This window comes from Arachis ipaensis, chromosome B6 (assembly GCF_059453495.1).
Source record: "Arachis ipaensis isolate K30076 ecotype BB chromosome B6, ASM5945349v1, whole genome shotgun sequence".
In the NCBI taxonomy this organism is placed as follows: domain Eukaryota; kingdom Viridiplantae; phylum Streptophyta; class Magnoliopsida; order Fabales; family Fabaceae; genus Arachis; species Arachis ipaensis.
Window position 1 is genome coordinate 73,310,670 of NC_142441.1, and position 26,563 is coordinate 73,337,232.

The window sequence follows — 26,563 nt, forward strand, 5'->3', positions numbered from 1 at the left end:
TGTTGTTGAACGCATAATCCTTCCCACGCGGCCGCGTGACCCACGTGACCGCGTCATATCATTCTAAAGCCCACTCACGCGATCGCATGCCCCACGCGATCGCGTCACTTAAAATTTGGCACTAATATGATTTTGAATAGAGAGTTGTGCGAGTGCGAGGCTACCCTCGCGCCATTAGCCTAAAACGAGTCACGCGACCGTGTGACCGACGCGACCGCGTCATTGAGTTTAAGCGCAAGTCGCGCGACCGCGTGCCCCACGCAACCGCGTCGCTTGCGCCGCACAATTTTGCTGATTTGCCAAATTATCTTATCTTTTTTCTCTCCAAATCCTATTCTCTCTTATCCTTCCTTATTTCTTCTCCCTCCCTTCCTCCCTTCTTCTTTCTTTCTCACTTTTTACTCTCTCTCACCCCCATTAACAAGGTTCTTCTTGTTCTCCTTCCCTCCTTACTTTTCTATTATTCTTCTTATTTTTATATGTTATCTTTTTTTCTTTTCTTTTTACCTTCATTGTTCATATTTTCTTTTTCTTTCTTTCTCCTTTTTACTTGGTGTTATCAATTTATGTGAATCATTATTTATTATTATATGCTTGTGTAGTGTTGAAAATTTGTTTGACAATTATATATTGCTTTTTAAGGGATTACTTGCATGTTCAAATTCTTATTTTCAAGAGCTTCTGCTACATGCATGCTATGTGTTTGTGAAAAATTCCATATGGCATTATAAACTTCTTTACATTTTTCTACTCTCATATTCAATGCTTGCTTTTCACAAATTCCCTTTACTATTTTATTCATTGAATTTAATTGTCAATACAAATGTGATGGTTAGTTACGAGTGATAATATATTTAAATTGGACATTGAATGCTTGATCTATGCTACTCATGCCTTTGCCTGCATGCCAATAAACCCCTTGCATTTACTTGTCCTCACATGCACTTGCTATATTTCCATTGATGAACTTTTCACATGTAATCCGGACCATGTGTTAACGTCATTCTTCTTTATTGTGCATTGATTATCACTTACATCACCCTCTTCCTTGCTTTACCCCTTTAAATTTAATTTACTTTCTCTTCCCTTTTTCAGGATGGCCACCAAGAAAGGAAAAGAGAAAGCTACTCCCAAACAACCAGCAAGAAGAGGTACAAAGAGAGCATTAGTGGCAGAACCCTCTTCAACTGCGGTAAAGCCCTCAACAAAGAAAATTAAGAGGATCATAAAGGTTAATGATAAAGAAAAAGCCTTCCCAGCAAAGGACACTGCGCGATTCCCCAATCGCTACTGTGAGCAGATGTTTCCCATCCTGGCTGAAAGGAGTTACAACAACGAATACCTTCTTCTCCTCCCAAACCATATTGCTACATTTTTTGAGCCGCAGATTACACGAAGACAATGGGATTTCCTACAGAGATAGCCAAGGCAGGTCAATCTTTCTTGGGTCGTCGAGTTCTACTCCAACTTCCACCTACCGACCCTGCAGTCTGTCTATGTCCGTCAGAAGCAAGTCCCCATTACAGAAGAGGCCATTCAAAAAGTTCTAAGTCTTCCCCCTGTTCCAGAAGGAATGGACGCCTTTCAAGAAGCCGCACTCAAGCGCCAGCTGTACCAATTTGACTGGGACGCCGTTCTTAGAGTTATCGCACTACCTGGCAGCAGATGGATCTACGGATACCATCGTACCCGCCCTAAGGGAATTTCGGCTTCAGCACTTACCTTGGAGGCTCGCGTATGGGCACAGATTATGTCCCATTACGTCTTTCCGAGCACTCACGAGTCCTCCTTCACTGCGGACATGGCCGTTCTACTATGGTGCATCCTTACAGATCAACCTCTGAATCTACCAAGACATATCCGGAATGCCATGGGACACGTACAAATTACTGGCAACTTACCTTTTCCAGCCCTGGTCTCAGATCTTGTCTCAACAGCCGGAGTCTCCTACAGAGCTGAGGACACTAAAGCCATGCTTCCACAGGAAGATCAGTATGTCCCCAACAGGAAGTACCTTAGACTTCCAGCAGCCACTATCAGCCAGCCTACTGAACCAGTTGAAGACATTCCTTCTTCAACACCACAAGCACCTACAACAGCCCAACTGTTCCAGCAGATACTTGAAAAGTTGGATCGGCATGAATAGAAAGCTAAGATGCGAGAGCGCCGTAACAAGCGCCGATTCACATACCTCAAAGAGCTGATCATGGGAAAATTAAAGGACTCAGATACCCCGGACTCCACTTCCTTTACCAGCACAGGGAGCCATGATGGTCCCGACTGTGGAGATACTGCTACCAGCCCACCTTTGTTCTTGACAGATGGCACTGAGGACAGTGCAAAGCCTTAAGTGTGGGGAGGTCGGTCAGTACCTGACTTCCGGAGGTAATTTCTCTTCCCTAGCACCAATAAATTAGGATGTTTAGTTAGATTTTTCTTTTATAGAATAGGATAAATTGCATAGTAATAGGTTAGTTGCATGCATGTTCTGCTTGATTGAAAAGACAATAAGTTTCTTCTAAGACCCTATCTTTGGAACAAAATTTCACTAATTTTAATTAAAACTTTTATGTTAAATTTGCTTGAAGTTGTATTTGGAACATGGTTTTTGAGTTAAAGAACACACAACCTGTGAGATTTTGAGCCTAATTACATGGTTACATTATTTAACCATAAATATTTTATTCTTGTGTGTTTACTTCTCTATGATTGTAATCTATATTTTGTTTCATCCTATATGTCCAATGTTTATTATATTTATATGTTTGCATATGATTGAGGCCATTATTTGTTTAGCTCACTTATCCAAATAAAGCCTACCCTTTCAATTATCTTTGATAGCCACTTTGAGCCTTTAAATTCCATTTGTTCTATATTTTACCACATTACTAGCCTTAAGCAGAAAAACAATTATATATCCCAAATTGAATCTTTGGTTAGCTTAAGATAGAATTGTGTGTGTTATCCAAGTATGGGAAATTGTGGGAACAAAGGATAATAAGGGAATGAGTCATGATAATATTATGGGAATTTGGATACCTACTCATGTGAAACTATAAGAATTAAAACTCTATGTGCATTGATAAGCTATGTTATTTTTATGTTTCTATGTTTATAAAAAAAAATCCAAAAATATTCAACAAAAACCATAAGGGGACAAAAATTACCCCAATGTTAAATTAAGAATAAAAAGATCAATGCATGTATGATAAAATTAAAATAAAAGGTTGAGACATGAGTATGGAATGTGAAAGGAAATTTCTGGGTAGCTAGGTATGAATTCTAAAGTTACATAGAATATATATAGGTTATGTTAAAGCTTGGGTTAATTAAAGATTCAATTTATAAGCTTACTTAGCCATATATGTATCCTTACCCTTACCTTGGCCCCATTACAACCTCGAAAAGACCTCATGATATTTGCATTGGTATATTAAATGTTGTTGATTGGTTAGGAGAAGAACAAAAAAATTAGAGAGCATGATTAGAGAATGATAGAGCGATAACCCTATACACTAGAGAGACTAGAGTGTACATACATCATCAGTGAGGGTTCCATGCTTGAATTTCTATGTTCCCTGCTTTCATGAGCTATCTTCTTGCATTTTTGTCTGTTCTTACTGTATAAGAATTGAGTTAGTGGAATTTGATTTGTAATTGTTTTGAAGAGCTTACTTACTTTTGATCAAGTGGACAAAAATCATATAGTTGCATTCATATATATAGGTTGTATTGCATTTCATAGGTTTTACATGTTCTTACTCATTCATTTTATCTCCTTCAACTAAGCATGAGGACATGCTATGTTTAAGTGTGGGGAGGTTGATAAACCACTATTTTATGGTTTGTATTATGTTTAATTATGTGTTTTTATCATGATCTTTACCCACTTATTTATTAAATAAGCATGCATTTATAATTCCTTCCTAAAGTTATTGCATGATTGAAAACTTGCTTCCTAGAGACTTTTAATTATGTATTTTATTTCTCCTTTATTCCATTCGATGCCGTGATCTGTGTGTTAAGTGTTTCAGGCTTTATAGGGCATGAATGAGTTGGAGATTGGAGAGGAAGCTTGCAAAAATGGAAGGAACACAAGGAATTGAGGAGATGACCAGCGAGAAGTGACGCGGCCACATGGATGACGCGACCGCGTGAAAGAGAGGAAATCGCAGTGACGCGGCCGCATGGATGACGCGACCGCGCGGCATGGAATAGCACAAGCGACGCGGCCGCATGGATGACGTGACCGCGTGGCAAAGTAGAAAGCCGAATGACGCGGTCGCATGGATGACGCGACCGCGTGACATGCGCGATCTGCATAATCTGCAGAATCGCTGGGGGCGATTTCGGACCTTATTTTGACCCAGTTTTTGGCCCAGAAAAGCAGACTAGAGCCAGAGAACATGCAGAAACCAAAAACAACATTCATTCCGCATAGTTTTAGTTTTTCAGATCTAGTTTTCCTCTCCTCTAGGTTTTCTCTCTACACATTCATAGTTTTTAGGATTTGTTATGTTCATTGTTTTTGCATTGGGATATTGAGAAGAGTTATTGCCTCATCAAGACTTCGACATTCTAGTTCGTTCTCTTTACTTGTCTCTTACTCTTCCATGTTCCCTAACTTGATGGGGAGTTAATTGAAAGGAACCCTTTAGTTAGGATGCTCAAGAGAAAGATTGTAATTGGGTTTATTGTTGGATTGCTCTCTAGTCACTAACACCTATTCTCCCAAGAGCGGATTGGAACTTGTGGATAGAAACAGCATTCCAACTCGTTTGACTTTCCCTTACTTAGTAAGGAGCAACTAAACATAATAACCCCCAATTGTCAATTAATCTTGAGAGTACTCCAACAAGAATAGGGCTTCCAGCTAATCAACTCCCAGTCAAGGCTTTTATTTAAATTTATATAGATTCTCTCATTTAATTTTTTTCCATTCAACTCAAACCTTTTTGAAAACATCTTATTAATAAAATAGCACACTTTTCTGCAACTCGTTGGGAGACGACCTGGGATTCATACTCCCAGTATTTTAATTTTAATTTCTGTGACACCCTTCTAAATTGATAAGTGGATTTCTGGATGGTTGAGAACTATACTTGCAACGCATATTTTATAATCATTCTTAACTCGCCAATTTCCGCTCGCATCAGGGAGTTTGAGGAGGTTGTGAGTTTTCATGTTCTCTTGTCATCTCAAGTGCAGTTTCATGTTCAAATATTTCTACCACCTCTTCCTTCTTTGCAATTTCACTTGACACAGGGACCTTGTGTTCTTGTTTTTCCATTTCCTCATTCCTTGCATTCAACAATTGGTTTACCAGCACTTCCATATTTTTGAGGGAGTTCTCTTTTTCATTCCAGAATCTCTGTGCCTCCTCCTGATATTTTTCAAACATGGTCTCAAGCTTTGAGAGCCTTTGGTTCATGGAAGTTTGTGTCGGTGGTAAGTTTTGAAAGGGGCTTTCTGTTGCAGCATGGTCAAGTGATGATATCTTCAGATGAATATCATATGGAGCATTAGAATTCCCTTCCCAGCCACCATTAGAATAATGACTTGCATCATTTTGTTGTGGAGGGAAATATCCCATATGATTCTCTTGCTCATCTTGTGTGTTTGAAGCAAATCTCCATGGATTGGAGTGCTCAGAATTTGTATTTTTTTGGTGATATTCCCAGCCACCATTAGAGATTGGTGATGGTGGGTAATATCCCATAAAATTTTTTTATCATAAGATGAGTTGAACTCCATTTGAATTTTGTAAAACACAACACCAATGAAATTTGAAATTCATCTCACAGAGAAGAATTTCTTAGTGAGGCAATAACTCAAACACCTTGCTATCAACTTAAATCAGAGAACAAAAACAAAGAAAATGCTTGATCTAGACTTCTCAGCCACTTAATCATTATTAATCTAAATCAATCCCCGACAACGGCGCCAAAAACTTGATGGGTGGTAATGAGATTCCCACACAAAAACTCACCACCAAGTGTACCAGGTCGCATCAAGTAGTAAAACTCACTTAGAGTGAGGTCGATCCCACAGGGATTGATGGATCAAGCAACTTTAGTGGGTGATTAGTTTAGTCAAGCTAACATTGGTGAATTAAGTGAAATTGAAGCAACAAAACACAAATTGCTGAGAATTGTAAATGACAGAATATAAATGAGCAGAATCTTAAATTGGCAGAAGCTTAAAGAACAAGAAAAGTAAATTGACAGAATCTTAAATGACAAGAAAGGTAAATTGTATGAAATGTAAAGGTGGTTGGGTGCTGGAAATTAAAGAGACAGTAAATCAGAACTCAGAACAAGAAATTTGAATTGCAGGAAAATTAAATTTAGATTACAGCATGCTCAAATGTAAATTAGCAAGGAGGTAGAGAATTTAAATTGCATAGAAAGTAGATTCAGCTCAAGCAAAATGAAAAAGTGCAGAAAAGGAATTTGCAGAAGAGAGAATTGTAGAGATTGAAAGTGTATAAGTGAAATTGCATTGAAAAGAAATAAAGCAGAGAAGAAAAGAGAACTCAGATCTGATTTCCAATTCTCAAATTCAAACAGGAAAATTAAAAGAGAGTTCTCTATTCTACTCTTACTCCTACTGCTCTCTAATGGAGCCAGCCTTCTACAAAAAATGAAAATGATGCCTTATATACGATTTTTACAAAATTTAAAATGAAATTGAAATTGAAAACAAATTACAATTAAAATGAAATTTCTAATCTAATTGTTTCTTGTGCCTTTGAGTGATGTCGTGGGCTTTGCTTGCTTTGGATTTGAAAAGAGATGGGTCCGGTTGGCCTTGGTTTAACTGGTTTGGAGGGATGGGTCAAGGTTGCTTTTGGTTTGAATTGGGTTGGAACCATGCTCCAGTGGAGCGCTCAGTTAAGTTAGTGAACTAAGGGCTACACATGCCTTGTTGTGTGAGCCTTGGTTGCAATTGCTCCTTCCTTGAAACAAGCTTTTGCTTTTCTTATTAGCTTCTCCTTTTGGGTGCTTTGCCCCATGAGTTGATAACAAAGCTACGACTCTAAATGCTTTATTTTTAAGTATTACCACTTGATACATAAGTACCACAAGCATTTAATTAGAGGATTTCATTAAGCACATTTGTTTCTTTTCTTGACTCTCTAATCATTGATGCTCAGAGCCTTGAGCTTTGAGGGAGTGATTTTTGCACTTTGACCTTAACCTTGACTTCTAAGTGTTTTGTTTTCAAGCTTTTTGCTTCATACATAAACACCACAAGTACTTAACAACTGTCATTGTCATTGGTACTCAGAGCCTTCAGCTTTCTCATTCTTTCCATTTTTCTTTCTTGTCTTATTTTGCAATTGCTTCTTCAAGGTTTTCATTATTTCAAAAGATTTCAGAAAATGTCCTAGATGAAAACTTCAACTAAATACAATCCAATGTAATTAAGCAACAATTAACTATACTAGCTTTCCAATACTTGTATGCACATGCTAAGTTCTTCTTTAATTCCTTGTTCGTTTATGATCATGATGCTTTATTGCTTTTGAATTCACAATACTCAAGTTGGTAATCATAATGTCACAGCAACATGTTGCAAATCAAAATTCAAGCTATGCTTATTCATACCACACATGCATACAGAGAAGATAAAGACAATCATACAATTTAAAGTGCTGGAAACAAATGAGAGGAAAAGGAACTTTATAACCTTGTAATTCATCTTCTCTATTGTTGTCATTTTCCTCTCATTCTTCCTCTTCCCTTGCCAAACTCAGAATGCTTGCTCATCCTCAAGCAACAATTAGAACAATGGCTATGGGTCTAGAATGGATCATGAATGTCTATGGTTGACATATTCTTCACTTTCTTCCTCTTCTTCCAGTTTGTTAAGAGGAATGACCTCAAGGGGGGAGAAGTTTCAGCTATTGTCCCCTATCTTGGTCTCTTCTCAGCAGGCTTCCTTTTGTACATGGCTTGATTGAGCTTGCTTGCTGGATCATCGGTATGATTGGTTCTCTTGTTAGTTGCCTTCACTCCTTTAAATTCAAGACTTGGTTGCTGCGTGTTTATTGGAATTTTATCTTCATCCAGAGCCCTTTGAATTGGTGGCTCAATGAGCTCTTCCTTCATGTACTTCTCTGCCTCACTTGAGTGTCAATTTTCTTGACTGACTTCCTCACTTTCTTGTTCTTCCATTTCCTCCTTTTTATCCACCAATTGATCTTCACCTTCCTTGCTTAGCAATTCTCTGTTTCTTCTTGCTTGCTCTAAATATCCATTCATCTTATTGTAGAGAGTTTCTTGACTTTTCCAGGATTGTTCATGTCTTTCAAAAATTCTCTGGACTTTTGAAGGAGATTCTCTGAAGGTTGAGAGAAATTTTGTGGACATGAACATGTTGTAGTGAAGTTGTTTTGAGGGTTATGGAGTGAATTTTGTGAGTTGTGGAATGAATTTTGTGGTTGGTGAGATGAGTTGTATGGATCTTGGAGGAAACTGTGTGTTGAGGCATAATCAAGAGATAATGTCTCTTGCTGAGTGTCATATGGAGCACCAGAATTCCTTTCCCAGCCATAGTTAGTGTTAGCATCATAACAGTATGATTTACGTTGTGGCTCTGGGAGGTATTCATGCTCTTTCATTCTTTGGTGATGCTCCCAGCCACCATTAGAATAATGACTTACATTATTTTGTGGTGGAGGGAAATATCACATATGATTCTCTTGCTCATCTTGTGTATCTGAAGCAAATCTCCATGGATTGGAGTGCTCAGAATTTGTATTTTCTTGGTGATATTCCCAGCCACCATTAGAGATTGGTGATGGTGGGTAATATCCCATATAATTTCTTTGATCATAAGATGAGTTGAACTCCATTTGAGTTTTGTAAAACACACAACCAGTGAAAACTGAAATTACTCATATCAGATATGAGAGTTTCTTAGTGAGGCAAAAACACAAACACCTTGGTTTCAATTAAAAATAGAAAACAAAAATAAAGAAAATGCTTGATCTAGACTTCTCACCCACTTAATCATTGTTGATCTAAATCAAACCCTAGCAACGGCGCCAAAAACTTGAAGGGTTAGAAATCGATTCCAACACCGAAACTCACCGACAAGTGTACCGGGTCACATCAAGTAGTAATAACTCACAAGAGTGAGGTCAATCCCACAGGGATTGATGGATCAAGCAACTTTAGTGGGTGATTAGTTTAGTCAAGCTAACATTGGTGAATTAAGTGAAATGTAACCAACAGAACACAAATTGCTGAGAATCGTAAATGACAGAATGTAAATGGGCAGAAAACTTAAAGAGCAAGGAATGTAAATTGACAGAATCTTAAATGACAAGAAATGTAAATTGCATCAAATGTAAAGGGGGCTTGGGGGTTGGAAATTTAAAGAAAGCAATAGAGCAAGCAATTGAAGAGATCTTGAGAACAAGTGACAGGAAATTTAAAGTGCAGGAAAATTTAATTCAGATCACAGTAGCTCAAATGTAAAGTGCAGAAGACCAAAAGTGCAGGAAAATAAATTGGGAGCAATAGGAACAGAAAGTAAAAATCACAGAGAAGGAAATTGTAGCAGAAGAGAAAATCAGCAAGAAGACTTAGATCAATTTTGAAATCTCAAAGGGAAATTAACAACTTCAATGAAGCAATGAAAACAGAAAGAAAGCCAAGAGCTCAATTGCTCTCTCGATCAAAACAGAAAGGAAATTGCAAAAAAAGGAAAATGAAACAGAAAGAAAAAGAGAACTCAGATCTGATTTCCAATTCTCAAATTCAAATAGGAAAATTAAAAGAGTTCTCTATTCTACTCCTACTCCTACTGCTCTCTAATGGAGCCAGCCTTCTACAAAAAAGAAAATGATGTCTTATATAGGCTTTTTACAAAATTTAAAATGAAATTCAAATTGAAAACAAATTACAATTAAAATGAAATTTCTAATCTAATTGTTTCTTGTGCCTTTGAGTGATGTCGTGGGCTTTGCTTGCTTTGGCTTTGAAAAGAGATGGGTTCGGTTGGCCATGGTTTAATTGGTTTGGAGGCATGGGTCAAGGTTGCTTTTGGTTTGAATTCGGTTGGGACCATGCTCCAGTGGAGATCTCAGTTAAGTTAGTGAACTGAGCGCTATACATGCCTTGTTGTGTGAGCCTTGGTTGCAATTGCTTCTTGGCCTAGAGTTCACTAAGTGAGCGCTCAGTTAACTCATTGAGTGCTACTCCTTGTATTTTTTCCTTTGAATGAGACACGATAAAGTTAACTAAGTTAACTGAGCGCTATGCCTTTTCCTTGTTCCCTTGGGCGCTACCCCGGTTCCCTCTTCGAGCCTTGGCTGCCCAATTTTTGGTTGTTTTTTGGGCTTTAAAGATGCCTATCACTTGTGCTTCAATTTCATACCAAATATAAATTGTTATATATCGTTGGAAAGCTCTGAACGTCATCTTTCCAACGCAACTAGAAGCACATCAATTGGACATCCGTAGCTCAAGTTATGGCCCTTTGAAGGAGGCATGGTCATGCTGTCACAAGCTTAGAAAAAACCCGAAAAAGTTAACTATTTTAACTTAGCGCTCTCTTCAAATTGGGCGGTGGTGCCTTGTTTGAGCGCTACTTGGTCATGGGCCACGCTTTTAAAAGCGTGGCTTAAGGCCTCAAAGTGTGCTCTAACTTCAAAGTGTTCCCCAAATCTCTTTTTTTCTCATTTTTAGCTTATTTTGTGTTTTTTTGCTTCTTTTTCTTCTTATTTCCTACAAAGTTTATCAAATCAAAATATCAAGGAAATATACCATTTAAACACAAAAGAATGCAATATTTGAGCACTAATTATCAATTTCTTGTACGAAAAAGCATAGAATAACATGACATGATGACATGTCATCACAATACCAAACTTAAACCTTGCTTGTCCCCAAGAAAGAAAAGAATTATGCAATAGAGATTGACAATCCAAGGTAAGAAGAATAGCAACTCAATGTTCATGGTTAGCTAGTTTTCTATGCATGCTACAATCATAAAAGAAATGTAAATGATTGATGCTTCTATCTAGCTCAATTTATGAAATCTTTATCTTATATTTCTTCCTTGAAACAAGCATTTGCTTTTCTTATTAGCTTCTCCTTTTGGGTGCTTTGCCCCATGAGTTGATAACAAAGATAGGATTCTAAATGCTTTGTTTTCAAGTATTACCACTTGATACATAAGCACCACAAGCATTTAATTAGAGGAATTTATTAAGCTCATTTGTTTCTTTTCTTGACTCTCTAATCATTGATGCTCAGAGCCTTGAGCTTTGAGAGAGTGCTTTTTGAACTTTGACCTTAACCTTGACTTCTAAGTGTTTTGTTTTCAAGCTTTTTGCTTCATACATAAACACCACAAGTACTTAACAACTGTCATTGTCATTGGTACTCAGAGCCTTCAGCTTTCTCATTCTTTCCTTTTTTCTTTCTTGTCTTATTTTGCAATTGCTTCTTCAAGGTTTTCATTATTTCAAAAGATTTCAGAAAATGTCCTAGATGAAAACTTCAACTAAATACAATCCAATGCAATTAAGCAACAATTAACTATACTAGCTTTCCAATACTTGTATGCACATGCTAAGTTCTTCTTTAATTCCTTGTTCGTTTATGATCATGATGCTTTATTGCTTTTGAATTCACAAAACTCAAGTTGGTAATCATAATGTCACAGCAACATGTTGCAAATCAAAATTCAAGCTATGCTTATTCATACCACACATGCATACAGAGAAGATAAAGACAATCATATAATTTAAAGTGCTGGAAACAAATGAGAGGAAAAGGAACTTTATAACCTTGTAATTCATCTTCTCTATTGTTGTCATTTTCCTCTCATTCTTCCTCTTTCCTTGCCAAACTCAGAATGCTTGCTCATCCTCAAGCAACAATTAGAACAATGGCTATGGGTCTAGAATGGATCATGAATGTCTATGGTTGACATATTCTTCACTTTCTTCTTCTTCTTCCAGTTTGTTAAGAGGAATGACCTCAAGGGGGAGAAGTTTCAGCTATTGTCCCCTTTCTTGGTCTCCTCTCATCAGGCTTCCTTTTGTACATGGCTTGATTGAGCTTGCTTGTTGGATCAGGGGTATGATTCGTTCTCTTGTTAGTTACCTTCACTCCTTTGAATTCAAGACTTGGTTGCTGTGTGTTTATTAGAATTTTATCTTCATCCAGAGCCTTTTGAATTGGTGGCTCAATGAGCTCTTCCTTCATGTACTTCTCTGCCTCACTTAAGTGTGAATTTTCTTGACTGACTTCCTCACTTTCTTGTTCTTCCACTTCCTCCTTTTTATCCACCAATTGATATTCACCTTCCTTGCTTAGCAATTCTCTGTTTCATCTTACTTGCTCTAAATATCCATTCATCTTATTATATAGAGTTTCTTGCCTTTTCCAAGATTTTTCTTGTCTTTCAAAAATTCTTTAGACTTTTGAAGGATATTCTCTGGTTGAGAGAAATTTTGTGGACATGAACGTGTTGTAATGAAGTTGTTTTGGGGGCTATGGAGTGAATTTTGTGAGTTGTTGAATGAATTTTGTGGTTGGTGAGATGAGTTGTATGGATCTTGGAGGAAACTGTGTGTTGAGGCATAATCAAGAGATGATGTCTCTTGCTGAGTTTCATATAGAGCACCAGAATTCCTTTCCCAGCCATAGTTAGTGTTAGCATCATAAAAGTATGATTTACTTTGTGGCTCTGGGAGGTGTTCATGCTCTTTCATTCTTTGGTGATACTCCCAGCCACCATTAGAATAATGACTTACATCATTTTGTAGTGGAGGGAAATATCCCATATGATTCTCTTGCTCATCTTGTGTATCTAAAGCAAATCTTCATGGATTGGAGTGCTCAGAATTTGTATTATCTTGGTGATATTCCCAACCACCATTAGAGATTGGTGATGGTGGGTAATATCCCATAAAATTTGTTTGATCATAAGATGAGTTGAACTCCATTTGAGTTTTGTAAAACACACAACCAGTGAAAACTGAAATTGCTCATATCAGAGATAAGAGTTTCTTAGTGAGGCAAAAACACAAACACCTTGGTTTTAATCAAAAATAGAAAACAAAAATAAAGAAAATGCTTGATCTAGACTTCTCACCCACTTAATCATTGTTGATCTAAATCAATCCCCAGCAATGGCGCCAGAAACTTGATGGGTTGCTAATTGATTCCAACACCGAAACTCACCGGCAAGTGTACCAGGTCGCATCAAGTAGTATTAACTCACAAGAGTGAGGTCGATCCCACAGGGTTTGCTGGATCAAGAAACTTTAGTGGGTGATTAGTTTAGTCAAGCTAACATTGGGGAAATAAGTGAAATGTAACCAACAGAACACAAATTACTGAGAATTGTAAAGGACAGAATGTAAATGGGCAGAAAACTTAAAGAGCAAGGAATGTAAATTGACAGAATCTTAAATGACAAGAAATGTAAATTGCATCAAATGTAAAGGGGGGCTGGGTGTTGGAAATTTAAAGAAAGCAATAGAGCAAGCAATTGAAGAGATCTTGAGAACAAGTGACAGGAAATTTAAAGTGCAGGAAAATTTAATTCAGATCACAGTAGCTCAAATGTAAAGTGCAGAAGACCAAAAGTGCAGGAAAATAAATTGGGAGCAATAGGAACAGAAAGTAAAAATCACAGAGAAGGAAATTGTAGCAGAAGAGAAAATCAGCAAGAAGACTTAGATCAATTTTGAAATCTCAAAGGGAAATTAACAACTTCAATGAAGCAATAAAAACAGAAAGAAAGCCAAGAGCTCAATTGCTCTCTCGATCAAAACAGAAAGGAAATTGCAAAAAAAGGAAAATGAAACAGAAAGAAAAAGAGAACTCAGATCTGATTTCCAATTCTCAAATTCAAATAGGAAAATTAAAAGAGTTCTCTATTCTACTCCTACTCCTACTGCTCTCTAATGGAGCCAGCCTTCTACAAAAAAGAAAATGATGTCTTATATAGGCTTTTTACAAAATTCAAAATGAAATTGAAATTGAAAACAAATTACAATTAAAATAAAATTCCTATTCTAATTGTTTCTTGTGCCTTTGAGTGATGTCGTGGGCTTTGCTTGCTTTAGATTTGAAAAGAGATAGGTCCGGTTGGCCTTGGTTTAATTGGTTTTGAGGCATGGGTCAAGGTTGCTTTTGGTTTGGATTGGGTTGGAACCATGCTCCAGTGGAGCGCTCAGTTAAGTTAGTGAACTAAGCGCTGCACATGTCTTGTTGTGTGAGCCTTGGTTGCAATTGCTCCTTGGCCTAGAGTTCACTAAGTGAGCGCTCAGTTAACTCATTGAGCGCTACTCCTTGTATTTTCTTTTGAACGAGGCATGATAAAGTTAACTAAGTTAACTGAGCGCTATGCCTTTGCCTTGTTCCCTTAGGCAATACCCTGGTTCCCTCTTCGAGCCTTGGCTGCCCCATTTTTGGTTGGTTTTTGGGCTTTAAAGATACCTATCACTTGTCCTTCAATTTCATGCCAAATATATATTGCTATATATCGTTGGAAATTTCTGAATGTCAGCTTTCCAACGCAACTAGAAGCACATCAATTGGACATCTGTAGCTCAAGTTATGGCCCTTTGAAGGAGGCATGGTCATACTGTCACAAGGCTAGAAAAAAACCGAAAAAGTTAACTATTTTAACTTAGCGCTCTCTTCAAATTGGGTGCTGGTGCCTTGTTTGAGTGCTACTTGATCATGGGTCATGCTTTTAAAAGCGTTGCCTAAGGCCTCAAAGTGTGCTCTAACTTCAAAGTGTGCCCAAAACTTTTTTTTTTCCTTTTTTGCTTATTTTGTGCTTTTTTGCTTCTTTTTCTTCTTATTTCCTACAAAGTTTATCAAATCAAAAGATCAAAGAAATATACCATTTAAGCACAAAAGAATGCAATATTTAAGCACTAATTATCAAATTTCTTGTATGAAAAAGCATAGAAAAACATGACATGATGACATGTCATCAAATATGGATGGAATAGATATTTTGGTAAAATTGAAGGGTAGAATAATAATTTTAAAACTAAATACACTCCATTAAAAATATTTTAGGAACGCTATTTATCAGCATATTTCTAGTTAAAAATATTTATTTCTAATTTAAATTATAAAATGAACAAATTAATTATACTTTATAAAGTACAGTTTAAATCCAGAATATCAATTATCTAATTTAAATCATTATCTCTTTATTATTTTTCCATTAACAAAACTTAATTTTGAATTATATAAAATAATCAAGTTTATTAAAATTTTACAAGAATATTAATCAACTTTAAAATTTGAAATTAAATAAAGACAAGATAACTTGGAACAAAGATTCAAAAATAAAGAAAAGATAAATAAGATATGATTTCAAAAATTAAGAAAGATAAACAAGATAGAATTCAAGAATTAAAAAGTAAATTAATTAAACCAAAAAGAAAATCACTTAAAGGGACACCAAACTTAAAGATTTGAAATTAATTAGAAGAAGATAACAAAAATTTGAGATTAAAAGGAAAAGATAAAAAAGATAGAAGTCAAAAATTCAAGAAAATAAACAAGATGAAAAGAAGCACCAAACTTAAAATTTAAATTTAATTAAAGATGAGATAACCAAAACAAAGAAAATATAAAAATAGAGAGAGGTAGCTAAGAGGATGGTTGAAAATTTAGGAAAATATATAAAATAATTTTCGAAAATCTAAGAAAGAAAAAGGAAAAACTAAAAGACACCAAACTTAGAATTTGAAATTAAATAAAAAGAAGATGACAAAAATTCGAAAATTAAAGAAAAAATATTAACAAGGAAGAAATCGAAAATTCAAGGGAGCAAACAACAGCAACTTCAAAAATCAAAAGAGAAATAATTGAACAAAAACTACTAAGAAACACCAAACTTAAAATTTCAAAATAAAGAAAAATTAATAATGAAAGTTTTCGAAAAAATAGAGAAATAAGTAAAACTCAAAATTAAAAACTTTAGAGGAAATAAATGGTCAAAAACTGATAAAAGTACCTAATCTAAGTAACAAGACAACCAGTAGTTGTCAATTACGAACAATCATCGGCAACGGCGCCAAAAACTTGGTGCGCGAAATTAAAATTCACACAACTTTACCAGCAAGTGTACCAGGTCGTCCAAGAAAAGCATGTGATAGCAAAACACGAACGTTCCAGAAACCTTCAAGCAAGCACAACAGAAAATTTAAAGAAGAACTTTGATGAGCGGATAATTTATACGCTTTTTGGCATTGTTTTTAGTATGTTTTTAGTAGGATCTAGTTACTTTTAGGGACATTTTCATTAGTTTTTATGTTAAATTCACATTTTTGGACTTTACTATGAGATTGTGTGTTTTTCTGTGATTTCAGGTATTTTCTGGCTGAAATTGAGGGACTTGAGCAGAAATCAGATTCAGAGGTTGAAGAAGGACTGCTGATGCTGTTGGATTCTGACCTCCCTGCACTCAAAGTGGATTTTCTGGAGCTACAGAACTCGAAATGGCACGCTTCCAATTGCATTGGAAAGTAGACATCCAGGGCTTTCTAGAAATATATAATAGTCCATACTTTGGCCAAGAATAGACGATGTAAACTGGCGTGCAACGCCAGCCTTCTGCCCAAATCTGGCGTCCAGCGCCAGAAAAGGATCCAAAACCAGAGTTGAACGCCCAAACTGGCACAGAAACTGGCGTTCAACTCCACAAATGGCCTCTGCACGTGCTACACTTAATCTCAGCCCAAACACACACCAAGTGGGCCCCGGAAGTGGATTTATGCATCAATTACTTACTCATGTAAACCCTAGTGACTAGTTTATTATAAATAGGACCTTTTACTAGTCTTTTTGACCATCCTGGATTACCTTATGATCCTGTGATCACGTTTTAGGGGGCTGGCCATCTCGGCCATGCCTGGATCTTTCACTTATGTATTTTCAACGGTAGAGTTTCTACACTCCATAGATTAAGGTGTGGAGCTCTGCTTTCCCTCAAAGATTAATGCAAAGTACTACTGTTTTCTATTCAATTCTTCTTATTTCTCTTCTAAGATATCCATTCGCACCCAAGAACGTGATGAAGGTGATGATTATGTGTGACGCTCATCATTCTTCTCCCTTATGAACGCGTGTCTGACAAACACTTCTGTTCTACATGAAATAAGCTAGAATGAGTATCTCTTAGATCTCCTAACCAGAATCTTCGTGGCGTAAGCTAGAATGATGGCGGCATTCAAGAGAATCCGGAAGGTCTAAACCTTGTCTGTGGTATTCCGAGTAGGATTCAATGATTGAATGACTGTGACGAGCTCCTAACTCGCGATTGCAGGGCGTTAGTGACAGACGCAAAAGGATAGTAAATCCTATTCCAGCATGATCGAGAACCGACAGATGAATAGCCGTGCCGTGACAGGGTGCGTGAGCATATTATTCACTGAGAGGATAAGATGAAGCCATTGACAAGGGTGATGCCTCCAGACGATTAGCCGTGCCGTGACAGGGCATTGGATCATTTTCCCGAGAGATGACCGAAAGTAGCCATTGACAGTGGTGATGTATCACATAAAGCCAGCCATGGAAAGGAGTAAGACTGATTGGATGAAGATAGCAGGAAAGCAGAGGTTCAGAGGAACGAAAAGCATCTCCATTCGCTTATCTGAAATTCCTACCAATGATTTACATAAGTGTTCCTATCCCTATTTTATTATATAATATTCGAAAACCATATCACTGTTTTATATCTGCCTGACTGAGATTTACAAGGTGACCATAGCCTGCTTCATACCAACAATCTCCGTGGGATTCGACCCTTACTCACGTAAGGTATTACTTGGACGACCCAGTGCACTTGCTGGTTAGTTGTATCGAAGTTGTGACAATTATGTATTGAGATCAGAGCACCAAGTTGCTCACGTTGCCGGGGATTGTTTGAGCCTGGACATCACAATTTCGTGCACCAAGTTTTTGGCGCCGTTGCCGGGGATTGTTTGAGTTTGGACAACTGACGGTTCATCTTGTTGCTCATATTAGGTAATTTTCTTTTTGTTTTCTTTTCAAAAAAAAAATATATTTTCAAAAATATTTCTAAAATTTTCTCATCTGTTTTCGAAAAAAATAAAAATGTTTTCAAAAATTTTATTCAAAATTTTTAAGAATGAATTCTAGTGTTTCATGAAGCATGTGAAGCCTGGCTGGCTGCAAAGCCATGTCTAAATTCATTTGGACTGAGGCTTGCAATTTGTTATCAAAGAGCAATATACTCTCGTGTTAAAGACTAAAGCTTGGCTGGCCATTGGCCATGTCTAGTGTTTTGGACTGGAGCTTTCATTGAAAGCTTGGCTGGCTAGTGAGCCATGTCTAATTCCTGGACTGAAGCTTTAGACTAACATGGCAAGATTCCTGGAATTCATATTAAAAATTTTGGAATCCTTATTTTTTCTTTTTCATATTATTTTCGAAAAAATCCAAAAAAATTAGAAAATCATAAAAATCAAAAATATTTTCTGTTTCTTGTTTGAGTCTTGAGTCACATTATAAGTTTGGTGTCACTTGCATATGCATCTTGCATTTTTCGAAAATTTCATGCATTCATGGTGTTCTTCATGATCTTCAAGTTATTCTTGGTAAGTCTTCTTGTTTGATCTTGATGATTTTTTGTTTTGTGTCTTTTCATGTTTATCATATGCATTCTTGAATTCTTAGTGCGTAAGCATTAAAGAATTCTAAGTTTGGTGTCTTGCATGTTTTCTTTGCATTAAAAATTTTTCAAAATTGTGTCTATGATGTTCATCTTGACATTCATAGAGTTCTTGGTGTTCATCTTGACATTCATAGCATTCTTGCATGCATTCATTGTTTTGATCTAAAAATTTCATGCATTGCATCTTTTTAGTGTTTTTCTCTTGCATCATAAAAATTCAAAAATCAAAAAAATATCTTTCCTCTTTTCTCTCATCAAATTCGAAAATTTGGATTGACTTTTTCAAATTTTTTAAAATCAAATTGTTTCTCATGAGTCAAATCAAATTTTCAATTTGAAAATCTTATCTTTTTCAAAATCTTTTTCAAAAATCAAATCTTTTTCAAAATTATTAGTTATTTTCGAAAATTCCAAAAATATTTTTCAAAAATTTTTTTCTTATTTTTATACCAAATTTTCGAAAATAACATAATCAATTAATGTTTTGATTCAAAAATTTGAAGTTTGTTACTTGCTTGTTAAGAAAGATTCAAACTTTAAGTTCTAGAATCATATCTTGTGATTTCTTATGAATCAAGTCATTAATTGTGATTTTAAAAATCAAATCTTTTTCAAAACTAATTTCAATCATATCTTTTCAAAAATATCTTCTTATCTTATCTTTTTCAAAAATATCTTTTCAAAATATCTTTTCTAACTTCCTAACTTCTTATCTTTTCAAAATTTGTTTCAACTAACTAACTAACTTTTTGTTTGTTTCTTAACTTTTTCAAAACTACCTAACTAACTCTCTCTCTCTAATTTTCGAAAATATCTTCCCTCTTTTTCAAAAATTTCTTTTTTATTAACTAATTATTTTTATTTTTGATTTTAAAAATTTTTCGAAAAAAAAAATATATACTAACAATTTTCAAAAAAACTATTTTCAAAAATCACTAACTCCTTTTCAAAATTAATTTTCGAAAATTCCCTCCTTCTCTCTCATCTTATTTTATTTATTTATTCATCTACTAACATCTCTTCCTCACATCATCACCAAAATTCGAACCCCCTCCTCTATCTGTGTTCGAATTTCTTCTTTTCTTCTACTAACAATAAGGATCCTCTTTACTGTGACATAGAGGATTCCTCTTCTTTTCTTTTTCTCTCCTCTTTCTTATGAGCAGGGACAGAGAAAAAGGCATTCTTGTTGAAGCTGATCCAGAACCTGAAAGGACTCTGAAGAGAAAATTAAGAGAAGCTAAATTACAACAATCCAGAGACAACTTGATTGAAAATTTCGAACAAGTAAAGGAGATGGCAGCCGAACCCAATAACAATGCAAGGAGAATGCTTGGTGACTTCAATGCACCTAATTCCAATCTACATGGAAGAAGCATCTCCATTCCTGCCATTGGAGCAAACAACTTTGAGCTGAAACCTCAGTTAGTTTCTCTGATGCAGCAGAACTGCAAGTTTCATGGACTTCCATCTGAAGATCCTTTTCAGTTCTTAACTGAATTCTTACAGATATGTGATACTGTTAAGACTAATGGAGTAGATCCTGAAGTCTACAGGCTCATGCTTTTCCCTTTTGCTGTAAGAGACAGAGCTAGATTATGGTTGGATTCCCAACCCAAAGACAGCCTGAACTCTTGGGATAAGCTGGTCACGGCTTTCTTAGCCAAGTACTTTCCTCCTCAAAAGCTAAGCAAGCTTAGAGCTGATGTTCAAACCTTCAGACAGAAAGAAGGTGAATCCCTCTATGAAGCTTGGGAAAGATACAAACAGTTGACCAAAAAGTGTCCTTCTGACATGCTTTCAGAATGGACCATCCTGGATATATTCTATGATGGTTTATCTGAGCTATCAAAGATGTCACTGGACACTTCTGCAGGTGGATCCATTCACCTAAAGAAAACGCCTGCAGAAGCTCAAGAACTCATTGATATGGTTGCTAATAACCAGTTCATGTACACTTCTGAAAGGAATCCTGTGAGTAATGGGACACCTATGAAGAAGGGAGTTCTTGAAGTTGATACTCTGAATGCCATATTGGCTCAGAATAAAATATTGACTCAGCAAGTCAATATGATTTCTCAGAGTCTGCATGGAATGCAAGCTGCATCCAACAGTACTCAAGAGGCATCTTCTGAAGAAGAAGCCTATGATCCTGAGAACCCTACAATAGCAGAGGTAAATTACTTAGGTGAACCTTATGGAAACACCTATAACTCAACATGGAGAAATCATCCAAATTTCTCATGGAAGGATCAAAAGCCCCAACAAGGCTTTAATAATGGTGGAAGAAACAGGTTTAGCAATAGCAAGCCTTTTCCATCATCAACTCAGCAACAGACAGAGAACTCTGAACAAAATGCTTCTAATTTAGCAAATCTAGTCTCTGATCTATCTAAGGCCACTGTAAGTTTCATGAATGAAACAAGGTCTTCCATTAGAAATCTGGAAGCACAAGTAGGCCAGCTGAGTAAAAGGATCACTGAAATCCCTCCTAGTATTCTCCCAAGCAATACAGAAGAGAACCCAAAAGGAGAATGCAAGGCCATTGACATAAGCGCCATGGCCGAACCTGTGAGGAGAGGAGAGGACGTGAATCCCAAGGAGGAAGACCTCCAGGGACGTCCAGTGATCAATAAGGAGCTTCCCTCTGGGGAATCAAAGGACTCTGAGGCTCATCTAGAGACTATAGAGATCCCATTGAACCTCCTTATACCCTTCATGAGCTCTGATGAGTATTCCTCTTCTGAAGAGAATGAGGATGTCGCTGAAGAGAAAACTGCCAAGTTTCTTGGTGCAATCATGAAGCTGAATGCCAAATTATTTGGCATTGATGCTTGGGAAGTTGAACCTCCCTTGTTCATCAATGAACTAAGTGATCTGGATCAACTGACATTGCCTCAGAAGAGACAGGATCCTGGAAAGTTCATAATACTCTGTACCATAGGCACCATGATCTTTAAGGCTCTGTGTGACCTTGGTTCAGGAATAAACCTCATGCCCCTCTCTGTAATAGAGAAACTGGGAATCTATGGGGTGCAAGCTGCTAAAATCTCACTAGAGATGGCAGACAGCTCAAGAAAACAGGCTTATGGACAAGTAGAAGATGTATTAGTAAAGGTTGAGGGCCTTTACATACCTACTGATTTCATAGTCCTGGATACTGGAAAGGAAGAGGATGAATCCATCATCCTAGGAAGACCTTTCCTGGCCACAGCAAGAGCTGTGATTGATGTTGACAGAGGTGAAATAGTCCTTCAATGGAATGAGAACTCCCTTGTATTCAAAACTCAAGGATCTCCCTCTGCAACCATGGAGAGGAAGCAGAAAAAGCTTCTCTCCAAGCAGAGTCAACCAGAGCCCCCACAGTCAAACTCTAAGTTTGGTGTTGGGAGGCCACAACCAAACTCTATGTTTGGTGTTGAACTCCCATATCCAAACTCTAAGTTTGGTGTTGGAGAGTCTCAACAAAGCTCTGCACATCTGTGAGGCTCCATGAGAGCCCACTGTCAAGCTATTGACATTAAAGAAGCGCTTGTTGGGAGGCAACCCAATGTTTATTTATCTAACTCTATTATTATTGTTTTTCATGTTTTCTTAGGTTCATGATCATGTGGAGTCACAAAATAAATAAAAAAATCAAAAACGGAATCAAAAACAGCAGAAGAAAAATCACACCCTGGAGGAGCATCTGTCTGGCGTTCAAACGCCAGAACAGAGCATAGTTCTGGCGCTGAACGCCCAGAACAAGCATGGTTCTGGCGTTCAACGCCAGAAATGGTAGCAAATGGGCGTTGAACGCCCAAAATGGGCACCAACCTGGCGCTGAACGCCCAGAGTTGTGTGCAAGGGCATTTTACATGCCTAAATTGGTGCAGGGATGTAAATGCCTTGACACCTCAGGATCTGTGGACCCCACAGGATCCACTCAGGATCTGTGGACCCCACAGGATCCACTCAGGATCTGTGGACCCCACAAGATCCACTCAGGATCTGTGGACCCCACAGGATCCCCACCTACCTCCACTCACTTCTTCTCACCACTCTCTTTCACACAACCCCATAAACACTCTTCCCCAAAAACCCTTCACCAATCACCTCAAACTCTCTTCCCCATCACCTCTTCACCACTCACATCCACCCACTCTTCCCAATAAACTTACCTCATAAACTCCACCTACCTTCAAAATTCAAAACCAATTTCCCACCCAAACCCACCCATATGGCCGAAACCTTCCCCCCCTTCCCTTCCCTATATAAAGCCCTCCATTCTTCATCAAATTCACACAACACACCCCTCTACACTCCTCTTGGCCGAAACCACATCTCCCTCTCCCTCTCCATATTTCTTCTTCTTCTTCTTCTATTCTTTTGTTTATTGCTCGAGGGCGAGCAATATTCTAAGTTTGGTGTGGCAAAAGCATAGCTTTTTTGTTTTTCCATTACCATTGATGGCATCTAAGACCGGAGAATCCTCTAGAAGAGGGAAAGGGAAGATAAAAGCTTCCACATCCGAGTCATGGGAGATGGAAAGATTCATCTCCAAAGCCCATCAAGACCACTTCTATGATGTTGTGGCCAAGAAGAAGGTGATCCCTGAGGTCCCTTTTAAACTCAAAAGAAATGAGTATCCGGAGATCCGACATGAAATTCAAAGAAGAGGTTGGGAAGTTCTAACAAATCCCATCCAACAAGTCGGCATCCTAATGGTTCAAGAGTTCTATGCCAATGTATGGATCACCAAGAACCATGATCAAAGTAAGAACCCGAATCCAAAGAACTATGTTACAATGGTTCGGGGGAAATACTTAGATTTTAGTCCGGAAAATGTGAGGTTGGCATTCAACTTGCCATACATGGAAGAGAACGCACGCCCCTACACAAGGAGAGTCAACTTTGATCAAAGGTTGGACCAAGTCCTTATGGACATATGTGTAGAAGGAGCTCAATGGAAGATTGACTCCAAAGGCAAGCCGGTTCAACTAAGAAGATTGGACCTCAAGCCTATAGCTAGAGGATGGTTGGAGTTTATTCAATGCTCAATCATTCCCACTAGCAACCGGTCTGAAGTTACTATAGACCGGGCCATCATGATCCATAGCATCATGATTGGAGAAGAGGTGGAAGTTCATGAGATTATACCTCAAGAACTTTACAAGGTGGCTGACAAGTCCTCCACCATGGCAAGGTTAGCCTTTCCTCACCTCATTTGCCAGCTATGCAATTCAGCGGGGATTGACATAGAGGGAGATATCCTCATTAAAGAGGACAAGCCCATCACTAAGAAAAAGATGGAGCAAGCAAGAGAGCCCAGTCATGGAGCTCAAGAGGCGCAAGAAGCTCACTTCCATGAGATCCCTGAGATGCCTCAAATGCACTTTCCTCCACAAAATTATTGGGAGCAAATCAACACCTCCCTAGGAGAATTGAGTTCCAATATGGGACAACTAAGGGTGGAACATCAAGAGCACTCCATCATGCTCCATGAAATAAGAGAAGATCAAAAAGCAATGAGGGAGGAGCAACAAAGACAAGGAAGAGACATAGAAGAGCTCAAGGACATCATTGGTTCCTCAAGAAGGAAATGCCACCATCACTAAGGTGGATTCATTCCTTGTTCTTGCTTTCTCTGTTTTTCGTTTTCTATGTTATGTGCTTATCTATGTTTGTGTCTTCATTACATGATCATTAGTAGTTAGTAACTTTGTCTTAAAGCTATGAATGTCCTATGAATCCATCACCTCTCTTAAATAAAAACTGTTTTAATTCAAAAGAACAAGAAGTACATGAGTTTCGAATTTATCCTTGAACTTAGCTTAATTATATTGATGTGGTGACAATGCTTCTTGTTTTCTGAATGTATGCTTGAACAGTGCATATGTCTTTTGAAGTTGTTGTTTAAGAATGTTAAATATGTTGGCTCTTGAAAGAATGATGACTAGGAGACATGTTATTCGATAATCTGAAAAATCATAAAAATGATTCTTGAAGCAAGAAAAAGCAGCAAAGAACAAAGCTTGCAGAAAAAAAAAATAGGCGAAAAAAAAATAGAAAGAAAAAGAAAAAGCAAGCAGAAAAAGCCAATAACCCTTAAAACAAAAAGGCAAGGGCAATTAAAAAGGATCCCAAGGCTTTGAGCATCAGTGGATAGGAGGGCCTAAAGGAATAAAATCCTGGTCTAAGCGGCTAAACCAAGCTGTCCCTAACCATGTGCTTGTGGCGTGTAGGTGTCAAGTGAAAACTTGAGACTGAGCGGTTAAAGTCAAGGTCCAAAGCAAAAGAAGAGTGTGCTTAAGAACCCTGGACACCTCTAATTGGGGACTTTAGCAAAGCTGAGTCACAATCTGAAAAGGTTCACCCAATTATGTGTCTGTGGCATTTATGTATCCGGTGGTAATACTGAAAAACAAAGTGCTTAGGGCCACGGCCAAGACTCATAAAGAAGCTGTGTTTAAGAATCATCATACTGAACTAGGAGAGTCAATAACACTATTCGAAATCTGAAGTTCCTATAGATTCCAATCATTCTGAACCTCAATGGATAAAGTGAGATGCCAAAACTATTCAAGAGGCAAAAAGCTATAAGTCCCGCTCATATGATTGCAGCTATGTTTCATTGATAGTTTGGAATTTATAGTATATTCTCTTCTTTTTATCCTATTTGATTTTCAGTTGCTTGGGGACAAGCAACAATTTAAGTTTGGTGTTGTGATGAGCGGATAATTTATACGCTTTTTGGCATTGTTTTTAGTATGTTTTTAGTAGGATCTAGTTACTTTTAGGGACATTTTCATTAGTTTTTATGTTAAATTCACATTTCTGGACTTTACTATGAGATTGTGTGTTTTTCTGTGATTTCAGGTATTTTCTGGCTGAAATTGAGGGACTTGAGCAGAAATCAGATTCAGAGGTTGAAGAAGGACTGCTGATGTTGTTGGATTCTGACCTCCCTGTACTCAAAGTGGATTTTCTGGAGCTACAGAACTCGAAATGGCACGCTTCCAATTGCATTGGAAAGTAGACATCCAGGGCTTTCTAGCAATATATAATAGTCCATACTTTGGCCAAGAATATACGACGTAAACTGGCATTCAACGCCAGCCTTCTGCCCAAATCTGGCGTCCAGCGCCAGAAAAGGATCCAAAACCAGAGTTGAATGCCCAAACTGGCACAGAAACTGGCGTTCAACTCCACAAATGGCCTCTGCACGTGCTACACTTAAGCTCAGCCCAAACACACACCAAGTGGGCCCCGGAAGTGGATTTATGCATCAATTACTTACTCATGTAAACCCTAGTGACTAGTTTATTATAAATAGGACCTTTTACTAGTCTTTTTGACCATCCTGGATTACCTTATGATCCTGTGATCACGTTTTAGGGGGCTGGCCATCTCGGCCATGCCTGGACCTTTCACTTATGTATTTTCAACGGTAGAGTTTCTACACTCCATAGATTAAGGTGTGGAGCTCTGCTGTCCCTCAAAGATTAATGCAAAGTACTACTGTTTTCTATTTAATTCTTCTTATTTCTCTTCTAAGATATCCATTCGCACCCAAGAACTTGATGAAGGTGATGATTATGTGTGACGCTCATCATCCTTCTCCCTTATGAACGCGTGTCTGACAAACACTTCTGTTCTACATGAAATAAGCTAGAATGAGTATCTCTTAGATCTCCTAACCAGAATCTTCGTGGCGTAAGCTAGAATGATGGCGGCATTCAAGAGAATCCGGAAGGTCTAAACCTTGTCTGTGGTATTCCGAGTAGGATTCAATGATTGAATGACTGTGACGAGCTCCTAACTCGCGATTGCAGGGCGTTAGTGACAGACGCAAAAGGATAGTAAATCCTATTCCAGCATGATCGAG

At 37.5% G+C, this 26,563-nt stretch overlaps 1 non-coding gene across 1 annotated transcript; it reads right to left on the bottom strand.

Moving 5' to 3' along the window:
• Positions 1 to 20,388: 20,388 nt before the first annotated feature.
• On the bottom strand, positions 20,389 to 20,496 carry LOC148561341 (small nucleolar RNA R71). The gene has a single exon (XR_015887327.1). It is a non-coding gene; the product is annotated as a small nucleolar RNA R71 (small nucleolar RNA).
• Between the last annotated feature and the right edge of the window lie 6,067 nt (positions 20,497 to 26,563).